Source organism: Dendropsophus ebraccatus, chromosome 2, assembly GCF_027789765.1.
Source record: "Dendropsophus ebraccatus isolate aDenEbr1 chromosome 2, aDenEbr1.pat, whole genome shotgun sequence".
NCBI classification, from domain to species: Eukaryota; Metazoa; Chordata; class Amphibia; order Anura; family Hylidae; genus Dendropsophus; species Dendropsophus ebraccatus.
The window spans coordinates 199,631,400-199,640,293 of record NC_091455.1 but is presented as its reverse complement, the minus strand read 5'-3'; the positions used below and the strand labels follow the sequence as shown (position 1 = coordinate 199,640,293).

The 8,894-nt window shown below is 43.1% G+C and overlaps 1 long non-coding RNA gene across 1 annotated transcript; it reads right to left on the bottom strand.

Moving 5' to 3' along the window:
- Positions 1–2,085: 2,085 nt before the first annotated feature.
- On the bottom strand, positions 2,086–8,555 carry LOC138784847 (uncharacterized). Its single transcript, XR_011361963.1, has 3 exons — positions 8,497–8,555; positions 4,397–4,540; positions 2,086–2,478 (listed from the first exon to the last, which is right to left on the bottom strand). It is a non-coding gene; the product is annotated as an uncharacterized lncRNA (long non-coding RNA).
- Positions 8,556–8,894: the final 339 nt, after the last annotated feature.

Genomic DNA, 8,894 nt, shown 5'->3' with positions numbered 1-8,894 from the left:
GCCAGGGCCTGTGGTCAGATGCAACTAAAGACACCTAGTTCTTTCAGTATTCCTACTATATTCACTATGCAGTGCTAAACACTACAAGAGGGAGAAGAGTCTGGGAACATCCCAGCCCACACCGTGAACTAGTCTAAAAAGTGCAGGGCAGTATCCTGATACACAAGAGGAACTAGCCTGGATAGGACAAAGCTGCCAGAAGGTCTATGTATCCTATTTTGCAGTGCAGGTAAGTGGGACATCCCTGGGAGCTTACCTTGACCCAGGTAACCACGACTTGGACTTGTATCACCCTACGAGGACAAGTCACTTGACACTGTAGGGCAGAAGTTGGTCAGACTATAGTCTATACATGGGTACAAGTAACTTCTCACTCCCAAGTATTTTCTCAAGTTCCGGCAGACTACATTGCTACATTGGGTTGGGACTCCCTTGACAAACTCCTCTCCTCTACTCTACTCTATTACTATGCTATTACACGCGTCAGCAGTGAGCAGGTGAGTACGGGGGGGGGGCTGTGGGGAGCTAGTAGATTGTCTGGTGATCGATAGGTCGTCCGAGCAGCCCATAGCAGATAGCAGCGGTCTGCTGCCGCAGCTTCTGTTCCATGGAGCGACTGCAGCAGATCGCTGCTATATTAGTCGTTTGCCTTTCAACATGTTGTCCCTCAGCAAAGACCCTGGTGTTCCTGGCGTGGGCAAGGGTGGTCCTAGGTGGCTTCTCTCCCCTAAAGTGAGCTTAGCACTGCATAACCGCGGTAGTTGCTTGCATAAGGAAAGTCCTCTGTTACTGTCTCTGATCCCTGTCAGGGGTCCTGGCCAAAGCCAGGCCCTGGCTTAACTTCTGCAGGAACAGGGTCTGTTTGTGTCCTCTCACTCTGGAAACCAACTAGAGACTGACTCACTTCCACCACCAGGTTTACTCCTCCTAAAGAGATTAATCTAAACCCTTCTGTGAGTGGTGGGGCTGAGTGTGGATGAGAGAGAAGAAGGATAGGATAAAAAGAAAGAGCACCTGTGACTTGTCAGCATACAACACATGGCATAAACAGTTGACCTTTACACTCTACAGCTGTTCATAATAGACATAAAAACAGTAGTGACACCTAGTGGGAAAAATAAGGTACTTCATCTCTCACTTTGTTAACCTAAAAGAACAACTAACTAAGGTGCATAGGACTGTACCCGTGGTGGGACACCACATTTGTCCAATCTATAAATGAACAGAGACTTCATTGTGTGTTTTATTAAAGCCATGGCTATGGTCAAACAGCACGTTTTTGGAATCTTTTTGAAACCTTTAGAATTTCAGAACATACCCTTGGATTTCTTTTTACTTTCACATTGTGCTCCGGTTTGGGGCATCAGAAGACTCTTTGTTAGGGATGGAGAACCTTCGTCCCTCCAGCTGTTGCAAAACTACAATTCCCATCATGCCTGGACAGCCGAAGGCTGTCCAGGCATGATGGGAATTGTAGTTTTGCAACAGCTGGAGGGACGAAAGTTCCCCATCCCTGCTCTATGTGACCATAGTCAAACAATAATGAGATTCACCAGCAGCAGCTTGTTTGTTTAAGGGCAGGGAAGATACAGTAGGTGGCGCTGTAGAGCAAGTAATTTTGCTTCCAAAAGAGAGCTACTTTGCATACTTTTTTCCCATGGGGCATTGCTCGGTTCCATAAGTCTCCATAAGCTAGTTTGGTGATGCCCTAAAGTAGAGACACTACAGTGTAGTTTCCCCCTCAAAGTTCCTCTGGGTGCCACCTTCTCTATTGCTGTAGTCTAGCAGTGTGCTTGTGTTCTCTGTACCTTTTTGTGCGCTGATCACCTTTCTTACACTAATTACTCGGCCGCATTGCAGTCAGTGCCATTTATAAATGGCGGTAATCAGGCATTCATTATTCAGATTTCACACCTTTTTGGAAGCATCAGCTTTAAATATCTCAACATTTATATAATCATGACTTTAATTTCTCACTCCCCGAGTGTTGGAGAACATCCTGTGGTGACACCATGACGCTAGGGACGAAGGAAAAAAGTAACATCACGAACATATATAGATTGAAAACTGATTGAGTAAAGTATGTGAAGGCAATGAATTAGCTTTAATAATATTCTCACTCCTGTCCGGTCTATGATGCATTGGAATAAATGCAAGAATACTGGGCCTGGAACCAGGTAGAAAGGAGCAAATGCCAGGCTCCAGTGGGCAGCCCATTGTATTTTCTATATACACGCTTTCTGCTGTCATAGGTTAGTAGATAGTATGGCTATGGTGATTCTCTTTCTCAAGGACAATCATAGTTATAATGGTGGTGCTAAGCAAGCCAGCAACAGGTCTACTGTAAACTGTGTTCCACAACAGGACAATTCTTTCTGGGTAATACAGCACCTGCCATGAATGCTAAGTGCTTATAACTACAGCACTGAGGATCCCAACGTCAGAACAGGCAACGTCTGCATAAAGTTCATAACTTCTCTGCACCAGAACAGATAGAAGACAATATGAGGATGAGGAGGAGTACATTGGCCATAGGTTTTATCTATATGTATCTTCCTATATAACAGAAACATGTATCTCCCTCCCTTCCTTCCTTCCTTCATCTCTCCCTCTCATATTTTTTTTCTTTCTTACCTTTCTTTCTTCCTTCTCTTTCTCCCTCCATCTCCTTCCTTCCTTTCCTCCTTCAATCATTCCATCCTTCCTGCTTTCTGTCCATGGTTCTTCCCTTCCCTCCTTCTTCATTTCCTGCTTCCTTCCCTTCTTTAAAACTCTTCCTTTCTTCCTTCCTTCCTTCCTTCCTTCCTTCCTTCCTTCCTTCCTCCCTCCCTACCCTCCTTTCCTTCCCTCCCACCCTCTCTCTCTCCTTCCCTCCTTCCTTCACTTCTTTCCTCCCTTCCTCCGTCCCTTCCTTCCCTCCCTCTCTCTCCTTTCTTTCCTCTTTCAATAAATCCCTTCCTTCCTCCCTTCCCTTCCTTCCCTCTCTCCCTCGCTCCCCCCTTCCTTCCCTCTCTCCCTCCCTCATTCCTTCCCTCTCTCCCTTCCTCCCTCCCTCCCTCCTTCCTTCCCTCTCTCCCTCCCTCCCTCCCTCCCTCCTTCCCTCTCTCCCTCCCTCCTTCCTTCCCTCTCTCCCTTCCTCCCTCCCTCCTTCCTTCCTTCCTTCCTTCCCGCTCTCCCTCCCTCCTTCCTTCCCTCTCTCCCTTCCTCCCTCTCTCCCTCCCTCCTTCCTTCCTTCCCTCTCTCCCTCCCTCCTTCCTTCCCTCTCTCCCTTCCCTCTCTCCCTTCCTCCCTCCCTCCCTTCCTTCCTCCCTCCCTCCCTCCCTCCTTCCTTCTCTCTCCCTCCTTCCTTCTCTCTCCCTCCCTCCCTCCTTCCTTCTTTCCCTCCCTCCTTCCTTCTCTCCTTCCTTCCCTCCTTCCATTAAAACTTTCTAATACTCTTCCAAAAGACACATTTTATAAAGTACTCTAGAAAACTAGACATATACCCTTGTTCTTACATTTTCCCTCTATATAAAAAAAATCTAAACATACTGCTATAAATATGACAAAAATAAATCTCTATGTATCAAAGAAAAAATTATGCAAAATTAGATAATAAGAAATGTAGAATAAGAAGAAATGTTATAATGTTATAGCTTTCGTATCTGAGTGTGTTATAAAATGTATCTGGATGGATTGATATTGGGCTGTATATTGGTCTGTATATTGGGCTTTATACTGGGCTGCATATTGGGCTGTATATTGGGCTTTATACTGGGCTGCATATTGGGCTGTATATTGGGCTTTATACTGGGCTGTATAATTGGCTGTATAATTGCCTGCATAATGTGCTGTATATTAGGCTGCATAATGGGCTGTATATTGGGCTACACAATGCGCTGTATAATTGGCTGTATATTGGGCTTTATACTGGGCTGTATAATTGGCTGTATAATTGGCTGTATAATGGGCTGCATAATGGGCTGCATAATGGGCTGTATATTGGGCTGTATATTGGTCTGTATACTGGGCTGTATATTGGGCTGTATATTGGGCTGTATAATGGGCTGTATATTGGGCTGTATATTGGGCTGCATAATGCGCTGTATAATGGGCTGTATAATGGGCTTTATACTGGGCTATATAATTGGCTGTATAATTGGCTGCATAATGGGCTGTATAATGGGCTGTATAATGGGCTTTATACTGGGCTGTATAATTGGCTGTATAATGGGCTGCATAATGCGCTGTATAATGAGCTGTATATTGGGCTGTATATTGGGCTGTATATTGGGCTGTATACTGGGCTGTATACTGGGCTGTATACTGGGCTGTATACTGGGCTGTATATTGGGCTGTATATTGGGCTACATATTGAGCTGTATATTGGGCTTTCCTCGGGGTTCTCCACCCTCACATCTGCGCTTCATAGACTCTTCTGTGACAGTCCAATCATCCAGAATATCTTGGTTCCTCTCAGGTCTCATTGATGTCAGATTAGAGGAGCTGTAATGTATTTTCTTATCTCCGGCGATGAGTCCTGGGGCCCTGAACTTCTGAGCTGTGACAAATGTAAAAAGTAACATTAACTGGTGATACCAATCCACATCCTAATTAACTCCGTACATTTCTCTCATTACATGAGGTTGTATTGAAAAATGTGACCATCTGTTGTTCTGAAATGACTGAGATTCGTTCTCATTTCCCTAGTTGTGATTTCCTGTCTTCTGCATCTGATATCTATTCCTCCAATTACCCATGAAGATGTATGAAAGCTCCTGCTTATGCATGCATGTGTTCTGGGCTTTTTATAGAAATGGATGGCAAGCGACCATTTTTAAAACCGAGCCCTGCGCATTGAGATCTCATTTCTATGATGGAAGACTTCTATGTTGTCAACAAGAAAACGAGAATGCCGCCAAGGATCAAAGAAGCCAAAGACTGTGCAACACTGTAAATTGTCCCATTGACTTATTCCATCGTTTCCCTGGACCAGTGCCCAACAAACTATACTGTACAGAAAAGTAGACATTTACTTTATCATAGGGTCATTACTGAGTGGAGATTTTTGTCTATGTTGTCTATTAAAGGGGTATTCTGCTGAAACATAAATTTTTATATCTTGCTGCCCATGGAGAGACTAACAATTCCTTCCATACTTGTTATTATCTATTCAGTCTCCTTCCCCCAGTTCTGAGCTGCTGCTTTCTGCTAAAGACACAAAAATCTGTGTATGAGCTTTTCTCTCTGTCTCTCCCTTCTCCCTTCCAAGAGGCTGTATCTGTAATTTTGTAGCAGTCTTACGATGCCGGGAGGATAACAGTAAATTCATAAGCAACTTGTTTTCAAATTAACCCTCCCAATATTGCAAAGAGGTTAAAAAGTTGCAGATACGGCCTGCCAGGGACTTGTTTACAGCCTTCTCAGAAGGGAGGAGGAAGGATGGGGAATCATATAGAAAAGCTCACACACAGATTTTTGTGTCTTCATCAGAAAACAGCAGTTGAGAACTGGGGTAAGGAGACTGAATAGATAATAAGAAGTATGGAAGGAATTGATAGTCTCACCATGGGCAGCAACATATAAAAATTATGTTTGAGCGGAATACCCCTTTAAGGAGGTTAAGGAGCACAACATAGACCATCCTTGTCTATTCTAAACTTAGTATGTTAGTCTTCTATCCTTTCTTCATATGGATATATGTCTAAAGCAACAGTTCAGCAAACCCTACGGCTTAAGGGTCATCGAGGCAAACTGATGGTCCCTGCACCTAACCAAGTTGTGTCAGCACTCCACTGATTGGTAAAGACTTCATCTTCTCCCATGAGTCATGTATTCTGCTTCATGGAACAGATAGACATTGGCGTGTCAGGTGAGAAACAGCAGAGAACCAATACCCCATAATCATTACTGGAAGAACACAAGATGGTGGTAGCGTTATGGTCTGGGGAATTTTCACTGGGGAACCGATCTGGGTATGAATCCGTCCCTGCAGATCACATACACCCATACATGCTGACTGTTCTCCCTGGCGTGGTTGGGAACCACCATGATTTTCCTGTCTCTGTGCCACCAACATTAGAGAAGCACCAATCTCCTGTGCCTTGAATACCAAGACCCAAACCATGATCATAAGGGTAAATTAGGAGAGGTTTTCCATGGGTATTGGCTACTGCTCTGGACAATGCCTGTCACGAACAGAAGGTGGCAGCAGAGAGCACTGTGTCAGACTGGAAAGACTACATCACTTCCTGCAGGACATACAGCAGCTGATAAGTGTTGGAAGACTGTAGATTTTTAAATAGAAGTAAATTGCAAATATATATAACTTTATAACACCAGTTGATTTAATTTTTTTTTCACTGGAGTACCCCTTTAACTTCATTGTCTTTATAGGAGATATATTGAATCTATAGACATGTACGCAGCTTAGGCTGAACGTTATTCTCTCAGCCGGATAGCAGTATAAATTATTTGATGTCGTTTACACAGATAATTATGCTAGATTGTTTTTTCCCCCCTTTCTGTAAATGGCGGCATTTGAATAATTATTATTATAGCCTTCTATTCATGACTTATTTTCTACAGCACATTCTTCAAATGCAATTGTGCCGCTTTCGGCTGCCTCTCCAGACACATTTCTATTTATAATCATGTGATACATGAATGTCCTTTATTGTCATTCCAGTCTATGTCCTTTGTTATGTCAACAGAAATGCGAATTTCCTTCTGCCATAAAGATCAGAACGCCGACAGCTCTGAAGAGCTTTACTAAAGCTGGAAGAAATAATTACTTGTCCCATTCCAGCAAGACTATAAATCCAGAGATCTTGTACACGCACCATTCCATATCCTTCCAGTTATACCAGCCCTTGCTCTTTTTGGTTTGTATACCATAGTACACATGGCACATTGGCCTACATGCATTATTGGCAGTATGGGTCAGAATACGACCTTATTTATAGTTTTATGTTCCTAACGGTTTACTTATGGCACTTAGGTTGCCCTACAAATATAGATAGATTTAAATTTTCATAAATAGTACAATCAACTGTAAGAAACTGACATATATCTTATCAGAGAAAAATGCCATTTTCTCTACGTATGTAGTATGTAGAGAAAATGTCATTTTTCTCTGATAAGATATATAGGTTTCTTACATTTTATATCTAATAATTTCTTATGTAAGTGAGCGCTGATCTGCTAGATCAGCACTCACTTACCGAGCCTATTACAATGCTCGACAATCGTGATACAACGGCTGTCGAGCCTTGTAATAGGCTCGGTAACAGAGTGCCGATCTAGCAGATCAGCGTTTGCTTATATAACAAACTGTTATATATCATATCGGAGAGAAATGCCATTTTCTCTACCAACCAGGCTAATATATATTGCGTCACGATTGTCGAGCCTTGTTATAGACTTCGGTAAGCAAGTGCTAGCAGATCAGCGCTCCTTTACATAGAATATAGGATATATATAATATGGCTCATACATAGACATAGCTACAACTTGTATTAAAGGGGTTGTCCGGGATAAATTAATCATTGGGCATCTCGCGGGGGTCAGTAATGTATACTTGTCAGTCAGTGTTCCTGTCAGTGTTTTTGAAACATACAGTTTCCGGTGAAAACTCGCTGCAGAAATGGCCGGTCCGCATAGACAGTAATGGATCTATGCTGACCAGCCATTTCCAGAGGGAGTGGGACGTCAACAACAGCAACGGAGATGCAGCAGTGTCGGGAGAGTGGGACAGGCAAGTATACATTACTGACATGTCTCCTGCAGCCCCACCAGGATGCTTAAAGGGGTATTCCAGAAAAAATGAACTTAGATATAACAATTAAAAAGGTTGTCAATGATAAAGTGATATATACAGTAAATAGGTTGTCCAGGAAAAACTAATATTTTCTCTATCCACAGTATAGGGGAAAAGTAGGAGATTGCAGGGGGTCCGACCTCTGTACACCCTGCCCATCTCCATATCTGGCCCTGGCTTCTGTATTATGAATAGTCACGTGTGCGGTACATGACCCGTGGCTCTATTCATTACTATGGAGAAAAGGAAAGAGCCGAATACGCCCTCAGCTCCATAGGGATAAATAGAGCAGTGGGTCATGTGCCGTATCCGCGGCTCTATTCATAATACAGAAGCTGGGGCCCGATACGGAGATTGGCAGGGGATAAAGAGTTTGGACCCCCTGTGATCTCCTACTTTTCCCCTATCCTGTGAATAGGGGAAAGGTACATTTTTTCTTTGACAACCTCTTTATATATCAATTTATCATTGCCAACCTTTTAAATTGTTATATCTCAGCTCAGGGCTTCATTTACAACTTACACTACTCAGTACTGCTCTATAATGTGCTACATGCTGCTGCTGCTTTCAGTGGTGCACTATTCTGTATATGTGGATTATATGGGAGATATCATAGCAACTAGCCTCCACCCACTAGCTGGGGCACAACTTATAAAAGGTATATAGGGGTTTAAGCACAAGTTCACCACAATGCCTACCAGAAAGTCAACAGTCGTTTCTAAAATGCATTGACACCAGTGTTAGCGCTCTTCTTATTGCCATAAGCTGCTTTTATATATGACATCTCAATTAGGTAACAGGCTCAGTTGCCCCTAGCAACCAATCAGATTCCACCTTTCATTCCTCACAGACTCTTTGGAAAATGAAAGGTGGAATCTGATTGGTTGCTAGGGGCAACTGAGACAGTTTCACTTTACACCATGTTTGATAAATCTCCCCCATAGACTCTATACATTACACCATCTCTATATTACTGACTATGATTTCGCAGTAAACTTGAGAACTCCTTACTTGGCATGAATTTAGTCTATATCCTCTGGCTGCGTTGTCACTGCGGCAAATAATTCTGGAAGCAACAAAGTGGCGAAATGTGAGA